This window comes from Mastomys coucha, unplaced genomic scaffold (genome assembly GCF_008632895.1).
Source record: "Mastomys coucha isolate ucsf_1 unplaced genomic scaffold, UCSF_Mcou_1 pScaffold14, whole genome shotgun sequence".
In the NCBI taxonomy this organism is placed as follows: Eukaryota; Metazoa; Chordata; class Mammalia; order Rodentia; family Muridae; genus Mastomys; species Mastomys coucha.
The window spans coordinates 96,786,472-96,805,843 of NW_022196896.1; the positions used below are offsets into that span (position 1 = coordinate 96,786,472).

Below are 19,372 nucleotides of genomic sequence, written 5' to 3' on the forward strand. Positions count from 1 at the left end.
CACACACACACACAGTTACCACCCAAGAGTAAGTGGCACCAGGGCAAGAAGCAGCATGAAGCACACATTCACACACACACACAGTTACCACCCAAGAGTAAGTGGCACTGGGGCAAGAAGCAACATGAGGCACACATACATACACACACACTCTTTCTCTCACACACACACACACAATTACTACCCAAGAGTAAGTGGCACCAGGGCAAGAATCAACATGAGGCACACATACATACACATTCTCTCTCTCTCTCTCTCTCTCTCTCTCTCTCTCTCTCTCTCTCTCTCTCTCTCTCACACACACACACACACACACACACACAGTTAGCACCCAAGAGTAAGTGGCACCAGGGCAAGAAGCAACATGAGGCAGAAAAGAAAATTTTCACCCAATAACCCTGAACATAAAGTCATTTGTGTTGAAGATGGAAAGAAAGATACTGTTAGAACAAAAGGGTAGGTTCCTTAGGACTAAAAGTGTGAACTGTAATACCACAAAGACACATAAGACTAGGCTGCTCAAGATGATCATTATCAGTGGTCACACCATTTTGTATTCGTTAACACGAGATCATTAAGGGGTAAGTGCAACAGAGAGTTTTAAGGATAACAAAAATCACTAGAGAAGGCATAATATGGAAAGCAGAGACAACATGGCATTGAACACGATGACCACTGACTCATTATGGAGCCTCTCATTGACCTCTGATAAAGAAACTGCTGCTCCAAGAAGATTATTCGTTCTAGAGTAAGTCCAGGAATGAACAAAAAACATGTTTAAAGTCATGCTTACATTTAAAAATACTTTAATGAGCAGGTGTTGTTGCATGTGATTTTAACATATCCCAACATTCAGGAGGCAGAGGCAGGTGGACCTCTGTGAGTTCAAGGCTGGTCTGGTCTACATAAGGGAGTTCCAGGAAAGCCATAGCGATGCAGAAAGACCCTGTCCAAATAATAATCATAACTCATTATTATTTTATCATCATCTTGTTAGACAGCTTTATTGAGATACAAAGGTCAGAAAATAACATTTTAAAACAGGCAACTAGAAATTTTGATCCATGTGTACCAGGAAAACTATTAACATAATCAAAGCAGATCAGATATCCATCAGCTCCAGTCCTTCTAACAACCCCGTGGTAACCTCACTCTGCTCTGCTCCTACCCCAGGCAGTGTTTTAAGCTTCGTACATCATTCCCACTTTCTAGGACTTTGTACAAGTAGAGCCTTTCACTGTGGGCTCCCACCTTGCCTCCCTCACTCAGCACAATTATTGTGAAAGGCAGCTACAGCATAGCATATAACTCACTTTTTTCTACTTGCTTAATTATTTCCTCCATTGTATAGCTATAGATAACATGAAAGGACAGATAGGTTAAATGAAAGTTTCCAATATGCTTTTTTTTTTGGAGGATAGAAGTGAAAAAGTAGTTCTAAAATTTGTATATAAATTAGGAGATGTCTAGTTTTTTATCATTACAAATAAAGCTAAAATAAACATCCCTAAACACATCATTGCATACGGGGTTTTTTGTTTAGTTTGCTTTGTTTGTTTTGTTTTTGAAGTGGGATGCTCAGGCAGGCCTTGAACTTGATATGTAGCTCAGGATGGCCTTGAACACTGATCTTCCATCATTCATTTTCCAAGTGTTGAGAACACAGTTTTGCACCATCATACCTGGTTTCGGTTTCTTTTCTGTTATACGAATACCTAGAATTCTAGCATTCTATGTTGTAGAATTGATATATACTTAACTTTCTTTTGGAAAATTTTACAGAGTGGCTGTAACATTTCAAATTTCCATGAAAATGTGTGTGAGAGTCATTTTCTGCACATCATCAGCAATGCTTAAGACCATAAGTGCCGTTTCACTTTAGCCTTTCTAGTCAAGTCTCATTGTTACTTTTTAAGAACATTTTCCTAGTGACTGGTGATGGTAGGAATCTTTTATGTGCTAATTTTCTATCCAGGTATCTTAGGTGAAATTTCTGTTCAAATACTCCACCCTCTTTTTTTCTTTCTTTTCTTCTAAGTGGTGTTATTTCTTGCTATGGAATTTGATGGGAGTCATAGATATTCTGGAAATGCCCTTCTACATGCTCTGTAGCTTTTCTGGCTGGCTGTCTTTTCATTTGAAGCCAATCATTACATATTACCAGAAGAATAGAAGTTTTTTAAAATTATGATGAATCCCAATTTATCAATGCTTTATCTTATACACTGTGCTTTCGGCTGTAGTCTAGAAATCTTGGCCCAATCCTAGGTCAAAAATTATGTTTCTTTAGCTTTTCACCTGTAACTGTTTGAGATCCCATTTTGATTCACTTTTATATCTCTGATACATGTACAGTTCAGTTGTGAATGAGAGCACTTGTTATTTCACATACATATTGATAATGATAAAAAATGTGTTTGCAGATGCTGACGTATGAATAATGTACATCTCATATTTTTGCAAATCTTTCAGAACACTATAATGTACTCATCTGAAGTTGTTTTGGCTATTATAGGTATTTGAATTTACATACAAATTTTAGAACCTCTTTTTCATTTCTATCCTCCAAAAAATAAAAGCATATTGGAAACTTTCATTTACTCTATCTGTCTTAGCAGTGCCCAATCTTTGTATTTGTGAAAATGGTATTTCTCTTCATTTATATAGTTCTTTCATTTTTTTCTCTCAGCACTGTTTTGTTATCTATTTTATCCCAAAGTTTCAGTAAATAAGGCTTTTGCATCTATGGTCCATTTTATCTTAAAGTGTTTTGTCTTTAATGCTATTATCACTGCTATACATTTTTAAAATATTAGTATTAATTATTTGAGAATTTCATACCAAATATTCCGATCATATTCACCTTCTCTAACAATTTCTCCCAAATCTGCCTACCTTCCCACCAACTCAACTTCAGTTACTTTCCCCTCTTTAAATTCAAGTAAAGATTTTGTTGGTCAACTACTCCTTGGTTTGGGGGCTGACTTGGAGAATGGTTAATGTCTGAGAGGCCACACCTTTAAAGAAAACTGACTCTGCCTTCCCCAACACCTATCAAACACCAATAGTTCTTAACCTAAGGGTATTTATCTCCCTTACCTATGTGCTTACCTCCCCTGCTCATACGAGGACTTTGTCTGGCTTGAACTTGAACAGGACTTGTATATACTTCACGATTGCTATACGTTCATATGTGCCCTATTTGTATCTAGAAAAGACTGTTTTCTATGTCATCCACCATCTATGGCTCTTACAATGTCTCCCCTTGTCTAGGAAGATTCCTGAGCCTCGAGGGGAAGAATCTAATACAGATGTCCCATATTGATATCCCATTTAGAGCTAGTATTCAAAAGCCTCTTGACCACATAGACTACTTATTGGTCTCTGTATTAATTGTTGTCAACAACAACAACAAAAAGCTCCTTTGATGATGGTTGAGTGGTGTGGTTTGTTATCTACGGTATAGCAATAAGCTATTAGGAACTATTATATTGATATATCTATTTAGCAGATAAGGAGTGGATCTTCCTGTAGGGCGTATGACTTATCCAGCCACAAGTTCTTGACTTTATTAACAATGCCACTGCCACGTATATGTTCTATCTTGTGGAGCATACATTAAATCAGATCAGAGAGTCTATGGTGATCCTATAATTGCCATGCCACTATTTCACCAGCAGGCACATAGGCAGATTGTTATTGTGCCTTGCAAGGTTCACAACTGGGTGACACTAATGACTGCTTTTCTCTTCCAGTGTCACACATAGCCCTTCTAGCACCATGAAAGCTATCCGCTAGGAATGAAAAGAAACTTCTAGGCCAGGACCCACTTGATTTCTCCATGTTTATGACTCAGGGATGTGGCATCTTCCAAAATGGGGTCTTCCTATCAACTTCTAGGGAGTGACTAAGCACAATAGCAGTATCAACTCTGAAAGAGGTAAGCCAGCTGCCGGTGCTAGAGTTCTCAGTTGGTCCCATGTGGCTGTTGTTCCCCCATTATAAGACAACACCATTTAATCTTAAACTACTTTTATAAATGTATATAGATCAAGGAAGCTTCTCTTGTAGGTACGTTCGTATGTGGCTTTTTTTTTTTTAAGGTCTTTGGTGTTATTTATCCCTACATTGCACTTCTGTCCTCCACAATGCTATCCCCTCCCCCACTCCCTTTAATCTTTCTAAATATGCATTTTTAACATTTGCTGCTGGTATATTAAATTGATATTAATGTGCTAGTAATAGGTCCTAAAATACTTCTAAACTGAATTCCTGAATCCAGTGGGCTTAACTTGTAGATCTTATTTTATTTTCTACATGTTGCCTATGATTATAGATCCATTGCCTCCACACCCACCTGGAGATCTGTTCTTTTATTCATTGCACTTGCTAGGGCTTCTTATATGTGTCGAAGCATTACAGTGACGGCTAGAGCAGTAAACAGGACATCTTTGAAACATTCTGATGCCAGAAGTTAAGATTTCCCAGATGAGTTCATTTACCTAGAGATGGTTTTTATGAGTACTTTTTTCATTAAAATAGTCATATATGTTTTTTAATTAATATAATGATTTTATTATTCTCAAATTTTAAGTCAAGATTGCATTCAAGATGTAAACTGCACTTAGTCATAATTTTTATAGTTGTATTTAATTTGCTTATAATTTTCCTAGATCCTATCAACCAATATTACAAATATTATATTCATATTACTCTGTATTCTTACTGTTTATGGTTTTCCCAGTTTTGAATATTAAGGTATTGCTGACTCATATATAATTAACTATGAGAGTATTTCCTCCTTTTCTACTTTCTAAAGAGTTTTGTAGAACTGGCACTAGTCATAAATTATTTTATAGAATTTACCAATGGTAATTGTTAGAACTTAGTTTTCTCTGTGAATGTTATCATATGAAAAGAGATGATACTTACCTTTTTAAGTCTGACTTTTTTCACTTAAAAATGATGATCAGTAGTTCCACTCATTTTCCTACAATGCCATGATCATCATCTTCTTCTATAAACCTGAATAATAACGGTGTACAGGTGTGTGTGTGTTTGAAGTTATTTTCCTGTAGATTCCATATATAGTTCAATCCTTTAAACATGATCCATTTAGCTCTGCTTTGCAATTGTGATACAACTACATTTGTATTTGGTGTACTTATTGATACAGTTAAATTTAATGGCTCCAGCAGCATGTGTATAGCAGAGGATAGCCAAGCCGGTCATCAATGGGAGGAGAGGCCCTTGGCCCTGTGAAGGCTCTATGCCCCAGTGTAGGGGAATGGCAGGGCCAGTGAGCAGGAGAGGGTGGATTGGTGAGCAGGGGGAGGGGGGAGGGAACAGGGGTTTTGTTTTGTTTTTGTTTTTCATTTTATTATTTCTTTTTGGAGGGGAGACTGGGAAAGGAGATATCATATGACATGTAAATAAAGAAAATATCTAATAAAAAATTAAATCTTTTACTTCTATGTTTATCCCTCCTTTCCCCCATTTCTCCTCTTTGTTCCTTCTTTCAGATAAATCTAATATTAAATTCTTTTTGTCAACATTTAGATATTAAGCAGCAATTATTTATTTGGTTATTTTAATGATTGATTTTGGAGTTTCAAATGTACTTTTAACTTTTCCAACTTACATTTTAGGCATTACTTACTCTTCCTCACATGTAGTGTCATAATCTATGAGGAGCCAGAATCAAGGCTGTCATAGAATTCATTTATATCTTTATGACATTTTACTTTTCAGTAGTAGTATTATTTTGTCTCTGAAGTAAAAGATCTCATAACCAGGAGTACCAAGAAGTCAAGCATGCATCCAAGGCTTAATTTTTAAACACCTTCTGTACTGTAAGCCAACATTCCCATCTACACTACACTAGTTCTTCTGCTGGAGTTCTTTATTTTATTATTTCTTGTAGTAAAAAATGACGGTCAGATTCATTACGCCATTTTCATTTCTAAAAGTTTTAATTTTGAGACTTCAAAGAGAACTGGTTTGTAGTGTTGGGTTATTTGTGATGATTTTTTCCAATATTTTGAAGATGGTATTCTCCTTCCATCTTATTTATAGATTTTATTTATACAAAATGCCAACTGCCATCTTTGTTCCAATAAATTCACAATACTTTTATCCATGTGCTCTAAAGGGTTTTTACATTATTATTATTCCTGTTTGTGTGCCTCAAGAAAGTGTCTGCTGTTGGTTTACTGTTTCCTTAGCTTTTAGACCTAAAGTTTCACACTTTCCAAGAAACCTATTTATTCAAATATTTTAGCTTTCCACGAAGGAATGTTTGAAAGTTGTCCTTGTGGCTCATGATTCTGTTTCTCATTTTGTAGAGAATCTGCTATTTGCTTTTCTAGCTCACTATTCTTCTGCAACATGTGTTCTGCCAATCATTTCTAGCATATTTCACTGGTTTTCCTCTATAGGTGATATTTGTATTCTAAGTGTCTTTCTTGTTTATACTTAAGATCTATCAATATAAAAGAGCATTGACACATTTACACCTGTTTTAAACATTTCTGACAGTGTATCCTGACATCTTTTTAAGCTCCGTATATTTTTCATGGAGAGCTCAATTTCTCTATTTTCTTGCACTTAGTCATGTAGCTATGCTTCTTGGCACAATTGGTAACTGGGAATTGAGACATTACAAATACTACACACTTTTTTTTCTTGGTTTTTCGAGACAGGTTTTCTCTGTTTAGCCCTGGCTGTCCTGGAACTCACTCTATAGACCAGGCTGGCCTTGAACTCAGAAAGCTGCCTGCCTCTGCCTCCCAAGTGCTGGGATTAAAGGTGTGTGCCAACACTGCCCAGCTTACTATACACTTTTTTTTTTTAAATAAGAGTTTCTGGTTATCTGTAAATATATTTTGTAGGACCAGATGCTTGAAAAAAACATTGATCTTTTTAAACCTGGCTTATAAGATTTGTTGAGCAAGACCAGAACAATACTCAGTCTATGACAATTATTTCCTACTGCCTAACATCTTTCAAGTAGTGTTGTTGATACTTTATGTACATAATGCAGTTTCCCTGGGTCATTTTATTCTCCAGCAGCTTCTTACCCCCAAGAAATAAGAAATTCCCTCAAGCAAACATGCTGATCAATAAATATCACATCGAATACTTTAGCTTTCATTCTCTCTCTCTCTCTCTCTCTCTCTTTCTCTCTCTCTCTCTCTCTCTCTGTGTCTGTGTGTGTCTGTGTGTGTGTGTGTGTCTGTGTGCGAAAAGTAGTGTCTTCACTAGGTTTTAGTAATCTTATCTCCAAATCTCAGCCCCATTTTTTCAACTTTGTGAGTCACCTGAGTTTCCCTACCAATGCTATGATCTAGAAACTCTCAAGGCAGAAATATGGAGAACTCATAGGAATTCCTTCACTTCCCTTCTGTGAGGATTCACTGTCCTTTGCCTGATGTGCACTGACATAGAAGCCCTTGTTCCTTATATTTCATAGTTTCTAAGGGGAAATTCATAGCTAGCCAAATTTAAACATTCATCTTCCTCCAAAATAACCACCAGAGGGTAGCCACTCAGTAAGTATTGAGCACCACTTATGTTTTCACCACTAAATTGTTCTAAACTATTTCTCTTCCTTAATACTATAGCATGGAATAAGGTTTCACATCTTTCTTTTTACCATTTAAGTAAATAAGGAAGGTTGGGGTTAATGTTTTGAAATGCTGTGCCAGAGACCTAATAAATTATTAACATAGCTTTTGAATCTATATTTTTAATATTTTAAGTACTATGTTTTGTAGCACTATGGTTATTATTTATCATAAAAATAGAAATAGGACATTTAATAATGGATTTTCTAATTATGTGTCCCAGCTAAGGACATTAAAACATTTGTAATTTACTACCTTAAAGAATTTGGCTCACTGGTAGACTTTCACAAAAGATTTTCTACAGATCAGCAGGAAAAGAAAATTTATATTGCAAGAACAAAAGTGATAAAATTGAAGGAATATAAAGTGATTACGTTTATCACTCAACTTCATGCCAAAACCTGAAACTAAGAGCCTGCAGTTAAAAAGAATGCAGTCTGAGAGACTTGGGCATTAAGAGAGGGAGAAAATGGCTCATTTGACAGAACACCAAATATTGCACTTGATTGCTGACCTAAGAACAAAACGGTTGGACATTTTATTTCCTGCTGGCTTGTGATCTCTCTCTCAGCAATGTTGAACAGACAAACTTTGTAATAAAATAATATCACCAATTTAATCTGCATTAAAGTTTCCCAGTCAGTTTTTACTTAAATGTACTAGCCGAAATCATATGGTATGAGAGTCACTTAATCTCACATCTTGGCTTAGGTGGTTTGAATAGATAAGCACTTGATATTTTGGGGACTATAAATAAAATTTGTATTTTATTTACAGGATTATAGTTACAGTATCTTTAAAAAACATGAAATAATTAGATCTTACTACTGAACTGGATATAATAAAACATAAAGTGTTGTAAAGCAAATAACATTCCATATTGTTGTATATTTTGTTGATTAGTATATGAAATATTCAAGAATGACTAAGCATCTCTAATGCGATCCATCCTGCTAACCAGGATGGTTAGCATTAAAAAAGAAGCTGAGTAACTTTGGAGCTATACCTCCTTGCTGATAGCTTTTTACAACATCATGGTTATGCTATAGTTAAGAAAAATCTATACGGTATTTAAGATCTATATATCCCCTTAGGCATTGCTAGAAGTAAAATAGCACCTTGAAAGTCATTTGGACAAAGTAATGAATTTTCTGGAACCTCTTTTTATTTTGCTCAGCTATTTAAAATTTCCTGCACTGAAGCAAAATGTAAACTTAAGGCTATTTCAGTTCTGTTGAAGAAGGGACTAAGAAAGAATCATAGCTCTACAAATGAATACTTATGATATGATTATTTTTCTTTATAGTGTGGCTGTAAAGAACAGAAATGGAAATGATTTTCCCCACATCTCAGCATTCTCCCGGCATCCAAAGAACTTAGAACCAGCCTCATTACAAGAAGAGACTTTGATGCTTTTAAAGAGAGTTTGATTTTATAAAGTTTATAAAAAAAAAATGTGTAGAGTGGGAAAAAGCCAGGGTGCTATGACACGTAAGCCTGCGGAGAAAAAAAAAATAAGATGTGCAAAATATTAGCGTGCTCATGTGACTTTAAGCACAGTCACATTACAGAATAGGTGTATTTCAAGAAAAGAACTGGACTACAGACTATATGAATAAATTACTTTCCCAATTTCTCCCTAGATAAAATTAGAGATCATAAAAAAATAGGATTTTAAAGCTGAAAGGGAACCTTCAAACCATTTATTGTAGATACTTTATTTTGTACTTGAAGAGAAAAAAATTTAAAAAGGAAAGGTGACAGTGAGCTGTTCAAAGGTCTCCAGCAGAAAAACCAGAAATGGAAACTAGCTTTGCTCACTCTTAGGAACCCCGATTTTTAACTAAGTAAATATGTACTCTGTGTGACATCCATCAGTACTTTCTGGTCTGTTTCCACCTAACAGGGTTGCTTGTACAGTTCTATGACAAGAATTTTATAAATTTAATTTGTTTTTACATGTTGCTGGGGGGTTGAATGCCAATCAAATAACTCTTAGGGTTAGTTTTGAATTTGCAAATACTTGTGTAATTACAAATAAAAATATGTGGTTAGAATCTTAACATTTGCACTAAAAAGGAAAAAGAAAAAGTGGAAGAAAAAGTGTGTCCACAGGTTTGGGGAAACATTGTTTTCAAGTCCATCTTTGAGGGTGAAAAAATTTCAAATTGCTTCTTGGGAGAAGAGATGGTAAATCTTGGTGATGGAATGATGACAGTTTCTTTCTATCATTTATACCTTTTATGGAATATATTTTGTTATTGTTGTGGTAAATATGTCATAACATAATGAATTAAAGCATAATTCTTATGCTTAATACAGATTAACAAGTTATGCATTGCCTTCCTTCCTTCATGAGCCGATTTGTTAAATAATATGTCCCAGATATTGTGCTAACTACCAGAAAAACAAGGTTTAATCTCTACTTTTAAGAAATTTCCAGGCATAATAGGAGTCCAGCAAAGAAAACAAACAAAAAGAGGCAATGACTTCATTGAAGTACGCACCAAAAAAGTTCAAGGGAAATTTTTCAAAATAGTGTCTAGAGGGAGAAAAAGTAAGTAGTGTTAAGTCACTCTGGCTGTAGTATACAAAGTTAGTCACAGGTAATAATATGGGAAAATCTATTGGCCCTATGCCTTCTCTGTTGTAGAATATCTGAGGTGGCTGTCTACTTCTTTCAGCATACCCACAAAGAATCATTTCATGTAATTGTAATTTAGTCAGTGTTTAATAGCTTCTGATTTGTGTCTGGCTATATGGAAGGTTTATATAATATTGGGAATTTGCACAGTGAACAAGTATTTGTGATAATTTTTTAACACCCAATCCCATGGAAAGAAACAAAGACCTGATAGAAGGTTTTAATTTAGGGAATTAAGAATTAAGGTTTTAAGATTAGATCCTAGGAAATAAGGCATGAAGGGGGAAAGTTTATTTGAGTTGATCTGTGAATTCCTTTTCCTCTTTCTCCTCCCGTCCACAGCACTTGCCGTTTCTCACTTCTCTTCCCTCTTTCCTCTGTCCGTCCAAGTGCTAACTCATATACAAGTTCACACTGAAAACACCAATTAGAAAAAAAAATCTAATTCCAAATGATAGCGTCTGTGACTTGTTCCTTTAGGTCTCAGGACTTGAAAATACTGATATCTTCATGTTGTTTCTGATCCTCAAGATCCAGACTACCTAGAGTCCAATAAAAGATTATGCATAGAAAATTAAAGAAGTGTGCACCTGGTCAAAGAACAAGGGGGTGTGATAGGATGGATGCACAATCATTCCATGAGTAGATTAAACCATGTCAAAATTAAGCTCAAATATGTAGTGTTATGAGATGTATCCTCCTCATTGCAATATATCTCCTCCCAGTGAGTTTAAACTACTCTTAAAAGGCAATCAATACTTTTTCAATAAATTTTATTATACTTAAGAATATGTCAGTAATCACCATAACTTCTGAAGATGACATTATGCAGGTTTCCTATGCACTGCCTACCTAAACACTGCTGGAAAGAGAATATTTTCAAAGTGTAAACCATGATGCCTTTGATCAAGCAGGACCCTTATTCTGCACCTGCTCTGTCTATGATGGTGTGCAATTTAAATGGAAAAGTAGGTTATTCAAAGAAACTCACTGGATGGTGATGTGAGATGAATGAGTCGACTAATCAATCAATCAAAGGGCACAGACAGAATGGGTAAGGTTTAATTGTTTGTGTACTGTATGGTATATAGATTGTATGAAAGTTAAGGCTTTTATAAAAATAATTTTGCCTGTGAAACAAATATCTATTAAGAAGCTATATTAGTCATGTTACATATGTAGTCTAATTGCATCTTCACAATAGTCCATTCACAGAAGATACTCAAGCAGAGAAAATTACTTTCTTCTCAATACATGGCTAGAAAGTTGCAGCACAGGTGTTCGCTATGATTTTCTATCCAAAGCCCATATTTTTAGTCAATGCACACTCTATGAACACAATACCTGGATATAACATCTCACTGACAAACTACATCAACAAAAGAAAAAAATTCAAATGAGAACTTGGAGTTCTAGAACAAATTCACAGAATGATGTAACTTTTATGACAATTAGATTATGCTCTCCACACTTTTTCAGTTTCCTCATTTTCTCTAGTCATATTAGAGAGTACCCAATTAAAAGTGACAGGAACCACAGTTCTAATTAACCAAAGTCCAAAATTCTTATGTTTCTGGAAAACCAAGCACACCTCACTTTATGCCTCACAAAACCTTGACAACCAGAGAAAAGCTGATTTCTTTCTTCTGCATTTCTTTTACTGGTTGTCTTTTGCGCTCCATCATGGTGATATAATTTGCATGGTGATAGTTTGCAGAGCTCTAGGCTTCCTTCTACATTGGCTTGAAGTAAGAATAAGCCATCACCTGAACTAGTCCTCCTGGCTAAGAGCTGTAATGTTCAGCTGGCCAGGCTCGTCCACATTATACTTCCTGAACTGGGAACAGAGTCAATGATACTGCAATCATATGGTAGTGAGAGTGTGATTCTCTCAAGAGAACAAACAATGTTACAGTCAGTGAGGGAAGTGGAAAACAGCAGGAATTGGGAAGAAAGTATAAATAGTTATTATCTTAAAAACTCTGTGTAGGAGATGAGGAGATTGCTCAGTGAGTAAACTAATTGCTGTGCAAGCATGAGAATACAAATTTGAATCCCAAATGTCTATGTAAAAAGTAGAAATAGCTGTATACATCTGTACCCAGTGCTGGGGGAAATGGGAAGAAAAAGGATTCCTGGGGCTTAGTAAACACTTAGGCTAGCAATTTTGATGGGCTCTAGATTCACTGAGGAGCCATGTCTTAAAGCATTAGTTGAATGAGCCAGGATGATAGTTTAGCAGGTAACAACACTTGCTTCAAAATTTGACAACCTGAACTGGCTCCTTGGAACCCACATGGCAAACGGAGAGAAGAGACACCAACAAATTGAACAAATTATCCTCTGACCTTCACATGTCCTTTCCTCCAAATAAATAAAAATTTTAAAATGTGATTTTTCTACAATTTTAATAAAATTAATGAGGAGAATGATTGAGGAAGATACCCAATATTGACCTCTATCTCCACATGAACACATGTACACCTACACACACACATTCACCCCATACATGATATATATAAATATATCACAGCCACACAAACACATTCAAACAAAATCTCTGTACATGAACAAAAATATAGATGCATCACAGTAACAAGTACATAAAGATTGATTTAAAACTAGTCAGTCTTTGAATATAAATATACCATGATCATGCTTCTGTGTGTCCACCATACATGATGGTTGAAAACCACCTTTCAATCCAAAGATCTTGTTAAAGGCACAGTTAACCAAGAACAGAAAATAGGCTGAAAAGACAGAGCTCACAAGTCCCAGCCCAAATCAATGGGCATTCTGGGTGACCATGGTAATAAAATGGAGTGTGACTCCAACACTTGCTGTCCTCAGTTAGCTGTTGTGAACGTAGAACTTTCTAGTTCAGTTCTTTACACAGAGCTTAGAACTGATACATTTTTCCAGTGAATCAGGAAGCACTTCACACTTCTCAGGGGCCTGAAAGTAGGCAAGCTTTTTCAGCATAATAATGTTTAGGCTATAAATAGACTTGAAGTTAAGTGACACACTTCATAAGTAAGTAGTATTTTTGAATCCCAAAGCTTTTGCTTTCTTTTGTTTTCAATGATAACTTTCAAACAACCTATCTTGAAATTTCTTTTTGGAAATTTCTATTTAACATATTTTTGTAAATAATTAAAGACTACCATTTGGTAATCACCCATAAACAGGCAACAATACCAAGTGAAAATTCCTAACAACATTGAAATGAAACAGACTGCTTAAAAACTAGTACAAAAGTGAGCCACTTTGACTCATGTCCCAATAGATAATACCAAAGACAAAGAAAGAAACAGTAATCATAGATGCAAACCAAAATGCTAGGAAACATGCTTAGTGTATTATCTATGCAGTAATTCAATGTGAGGTGTAGTTAAGCTGCTCCAGCAGATAAATCCTAAGTTCCAAGAGGTTTAAAACAACTGTAGCTCATTGTTAGTTATGTTAAGGCCTAAACAGGTTTTTCTTTACTGGTAAATGGCCCTCTTGAAGGCTGAGATTCTAAGACCCAGACTATTCATCTATTAAAAGTCTAACATATTGAATTTGTAACCAACAGGAGGTTCGATGATGTAGTGGTATTCTGTATTTTGTACTCTTCTACATCCTTATTGAGTCCAATGTAGGAAAACATGGTGGATTGCCTAGAGTAGATCTTTAATAGACTGGGCCAAGAGGGGATATTTTACTTTTATGCAGAATCAAACGGAGCTGTGTGATTAGAGTGGGAGACATGGAACTGTTCTCCCAGTATATGCAGTTTTAAAGGAATGCAAAGAACTATCTGACACATCCTACACCAAAATCCCATAATGATAACCCTTTTCCTGGTCTGGTTTCTTATGTCAACACAACTTAGTAGTTACAATTATAATTGTATGGATAATAAAATTGTTTTAGAGTGGGGAAATAGTGCTTAAAATTTATTCCCCCTCCAAAAAAAAACCTATTAACACTTCATGAAACCTATTTTGAGAAATATAATTTTCTACCACTTTTTGGTAAACCCATGTAGAATATACAGAAGTGTATGCATAGAGAGGTATAGTTGATAGTCTGAGATCTCTTGAGTTTCTCACAGTAAATTATTCAGTCCCATTAAACATTGTTAGTCTCTCTTAATGACCTACTCACCTACATATTAAAACTCCTACCATCTCTCCACGCACTAACAAAATTCCAACCTAGTTTTCTGAGGAGGTAGCATAACATACTCAAACACCACCAAGAGGGAGGTGCTGAATGAGCTTCATCGTTTAGGTGGATTAGAAGAAATTTAAAAAGCTAAAGCTAATCTGTCTGTAGCCACTTTCCTTATCTCTCATAACCTCAGTAAAATACAACGTGGGTCAGCAGGGTCGGCTGTATCTACAGACCTAAGCAACGTTCAGCTATCATCCGGATCTCATTAGCTCATGTCTAGGTGAGATGATCAATTACAGATTCCCTGATTCTGTGCGGAAAGAACTTCATCATCACCGATAGCTCTCCAAGATGTCATGCCAGGTCTGACAGTGTTCTACATGAAAGATAGGGTGTGCAGATTGGAACAGATTGATGAGTCCTTATTTCCTAAGTTCCAGGAATACCTCTAAATCATGATCTACATAGCAACACTGAAAGAAAAGAGAAAGAAGTAAGTCAAGTCGTTTACGATCATTGAAAGCATGTGATTTTTCTGTCTACAAGAGTATCTTTCATATGCAGGTGGTCATCATCCAACTTAAGCCCCAAAAGAAAGCAGCAACACAGAGAAAGTGGAGGTGACATCATTGACTGTGGTCAATATAGGGGCTTGATTTTTCTCAATTTCAACATAAGCTAACAGGTCCCACTCCCACCTGCTCCCCAGCTTTGTTGCAGCATTAACTGTATATATAAGGGTTTTGCTGAATGGAAACCTTATATATTCAAAAAATATAAATGTATTTAATAAGGAGAATGAATCCCAATATTGCATAAGTAAACCACCTCTTTTGTTTCCTGGTATTTCTTCTCCAAATCATCTAGGCCATAATAAACACATTGAAGGGGTTTTGAGTGGGGCTTATGCCAATTGAGAGAATGGCTCTCTGGTGCAACCTGGATGACCTTGAGCCAGCTTGTCATCCTCCTAGCAACTTAGACTCCCTGTGTGAACCAGAGAAAATAACCTGTTCTTCATAAAGCAATTACAAAATTAAATGAGATAGCACGTGTAAAATGCTTCACATAGCACCTGGCACATAGTAAGGGCTAATAATTTATTGTGCCTATTATTTTTAAAAAAAAGGTATTAGATGCCATTTATCTTGGGCTTGCTTCTCCCAGCTTCCTACCCTGCTCAAGTCTCTAAGGTTAACTGGAATCTTTGGATTGCTGAGTTTCAAGGGGAAAGTGGGAATCTGCATTAGAGGGACTGTTCTCTTGGTTGCACCATGGCCTCCGGTAGCCCTAACTTGATGAAAGTCACTTATAACTGTTCAGCATGGAGCTTACCTTGCATCAAAGCCTTTCCTTTGGAAAGCTTCATGTTACACCTGGAAAATGTCCTTCTTGTGGCTATTGGACCCAGATATCTTCTCAAAGTTATCACTCACTGTTGTACATCCTGGAACATTAAAATAAGACATCTGTTAGGAAATTTCTTCAAGAGTTTGTAGAAATTACATCTTTCCCCAAATGGATCAAGAAAGACCAATACACATGCTACACTGGCTAAGGAGTAACATAAGTGAGTATAAGTCTTGGATTCCTTCAACATGGCTCCATTTGTTAGCAATATAAAGCCAAGGGATTGTCTTCTGTTTAGAAGAAAATGCAACCTTCCCATATGATTCTGAAATCTGTGCCTATCTTGGACATTTGGCTTTCCTCACATTGGATTAAAAACATAGGTACTAAAATATATTCCTGGTGAACAAAAATTTACATATATGTAAGCCTAAATAAAAGAAGCTATTCAGTTTTGTTATTGGGGAAGGGAGTACAGTGGAAAGTGAAAATAAAATAAAATAAAATAAAATAAAATAAAATAAAATAAAATATAAAAAAACCCCACAACCTCAGCACAGCTGAATGGAGCCACTGCCTGCTCCTGCCCATGTTAACATGTAAAAATGTCAGGTTGGTATTAGTCCTTCTGGTTATTGAATGGAAAGTTTAAAATCTGATTTCAGGTGAAACTATCAAATGTTAACTAGAAAACAAAATGTGAAATGTATTTGGGTTAACCACAGACCAAACTGCAGGCTTTGTGATGGCTGACAGGGACAACGACCCTTTGCAGAAGTTAACAGGTTACAAAGTGATTTTCCCAAGATTCCATTGGAGTTACCAAAGAGAAGGTTGTGTGTGGATCTCCTGAGCATTCATCCCAAACCAGGAAGACCAGTCTGTGTTTTCAGACCCAAAGCAGTGACAATATTGTTCATAGAATGCGTGGAAATAGAGCATTTAAATGTGTATGGTTTTCTTATTTCTGCCCCTCTCTACACACACCCATTTCTGTCTCAAGAAGTTCCTCATTTCCTCATATATTACCAAGGACATAACTCTGCCTGTCTCACTTTCTTAGTGTGATGATTATTCCCAAACTCAGAGGAAGCAGCATTCTCCGTGGCAGCTAATGTCTTTGTAGATTAAAGAAAATAAACTGCAGTCAATATCCAAAGTGGTTTGGTATGCAAAGGATGGTTGAATCGTTCAAATCAATGTCTCTATGGTATATATCCATAACAAATGTGTATATGTTCAACCTGCTAGCTTGCCTCGTTATTAGTGCCCACTGTGAGGTATACACAATGAATTTTAACATTTTAGCCAAAATACTAATCTCCACATAGTATAATGTTACAGAAATGCTCATTAGGTTACAGATCAGGGCATCAGTGCCAAATACTAATGAAAAGGAAAGGTTTTGGACATAATGCATTTAATTTCCTCAGCCTCTCATGCTCTAACGCTCCACAGGCATAAACTGAAAAGATTGCCTGCAGTTACCCAACTGGTGAGTTAATGCTACCCAAGCAAAAGCTGGATGACAGCAGGCCCTGAAGAGCAAATTAGTAGGTAGTGGAGAAATAGTGATTAAAACCTGAAGTTGGCCTTCTTGTATCCAATAATTATATTTATTCAGTACCTCCCTACATTTAGATGAAATAAGTCTCTCTGTCTCTGTCTCTCTGTCTCTCTGTCTCTCTCTCTCTCTCTCCCTCTCTCTCTCCTTCTCTTACCCTTCCTGTGTGTTTCTGTACCCACTTCTCTTCTCACTCCTCTCCTCTCTCCAACTCTTTCCCCTTCGTATCCTTCTCTTCTTTCTGCCCCTTCCCCCTCCTTTCTTATGCTCTTTCTACTGTTAGGCTATAGATGAATTTTAGTATTTTGTCATTATTATTGGTGTGGAAAGCGCTAGATTGAAGCCTTTATTTTGTCACTATGTTAGGTGTCAAAAATGAATGTGGTCTTTTTACATCCAAAGGTATTGAGGAATCTAAGGTTTTCTGGGAGGAAGACTCATTCTTATCCCAAGATAACATCTAAAGATCTAAAGTGAGGGGAAGTTTCAGTGTTGATTTGTCTTGCACTTGTTAAAATGAAAAGGGATATACTTCAATTGATAAAACCTATCATTAGTATAACCACTCAGCTCGCTCAAAGAGACTATAAACAATGACAATGGAGAAGCCAGGATCTGCCATCCTCCTTCCAACCATCAGTTTCCTGAAAGCCATATCTGTGCATCCCTATGGCCAACAACCCTTACAAATGGACAGTGGTCATCCTTGGTCCAACTCTAGTGTGGACTTGTTTCTCTGGTACTAACCTGTGTCACAATTTTGTAACCCTTTTTGTAAAGATTAGATGTAAAAATTCATCTATAGCATAAAAGTAGAAAGAGAAGAAGAAAGGAGGAAGAAGGGCAGGAAAGAGAAGTATACAAAGGTGAAAGGGTTGGAGAGAGAAGAGGAAAGGTGGATACAGAAACACAGAGATAAGAGAAGGAATGACCTCCTTTGTTTATGTGAATGCAAACGCTGGAAATATGGGATACCTGCCTCATTTCTCAGCCATCCTTAAGACATACAAAAATAAGAACCAACACATGTAGAATACTGACTACTTTACAAAAGAATTCACTTAAGCTTCCCAAATCTTCTTAGGCACCAGTGATTGCTATGACCCTTTCTGAGTTCAAGACTCTGAGACTTAAATATACTAAGTGTCGTCTCTAAGGTCATATAAGTAGTGAATGGCATTAACGGGTTTGCACCTAAGCTGCCTTACAAAGCCTTGGTTATGTTGACTATATAATGGAAGCCCCATCTTCCTTTGAGCTTCAGTCACCATTCAATAAAGCAGCTGGACTATGGAGGGAACATTTTGTAACTATAAGCAGCTGTTTCAAAAGACAATTTTTATAACTGGTTTAATGACTAACAACAGCACAGATTATGAAAGAATCTGGCTTTGTTTTTTACCCTGGCCTTCTTAAAAACTTCTTCAGTGGGCCTCACTTTGTATCACCTTGAAATGGAAATTCAGATAAGACTTTAGGCACGAAGATATTTCCCCTGGTTAATTAAGCTAACTTAATATCTTGATTGAAGCACTAAATCTGATTTAATGTTAACTATCCTCTCCTCTAACTTCAGCATGAGAAGCAAGCAGAGTTAAAAGGGACAGAAGCATTCTAAATAGCACTACTGAACAAGACTACCCAAAACTCCATGGTAGTTTTCCATCTCAGGAACCTCACAGCTGTACAGACAGGAATGGTCACACCCCTCTGTACCAGTCTGCAGCAAGACTTGGTTAACCCTTCACCTGCATTACTTTCCAGCTGCTAATTAATATGGTGCTTTAGCTTTCCCAAGCATCAGCCAGATATGGGTCTACTATATCACCTAACTATAAGAAATATATTTTAAATCTCTCATGTAGCCCCCTCATTAAGTTTGGAATTGTTGACAAGTATCACCAAAATGGGGCATGTTGGTTTCAGACAAATCAACTGTTTGCACAAAAATCATGGGGTTGGGCTAATATCCAATATATACAAAGAACTCAAGAAGTTAGACTCCAGAGAAACAAATAGCCCTATTAA

General features: G+C 36.3%; 1 protein-coding gene across 3 annotated transcripts in view; it reads left to right on the plus strand.

Annotated features, from left to right (window-relative positions):
• The window catches only part of Vwc2l (von Willebrand factor C domain containing 2 like), a 168,292-nt gene that overhangs the window by 42,553 nt on the left and 106,367 nt on the right, over positions 1 to 19,372 (plus strand). The window contains exons 4-5 of one of the 3 annotated variants that reach the window (XR_004117920.1): positions 3,756 to 3,940; positions 8,932 to 9,989. The exons of the other annotated variants lie outside the window; for them this stretch is intronic. The gene's annotated coding sequence lies outside the window, so the exon portion shown is untranslated. Of the gene's footprint in view, positions 1 to 3,755; positions 3,941 to 8,931; positions 9,990 to 19,372 lie in introns of those variants that run through there. 3 annotated transcript variants of the gene reach the window in all.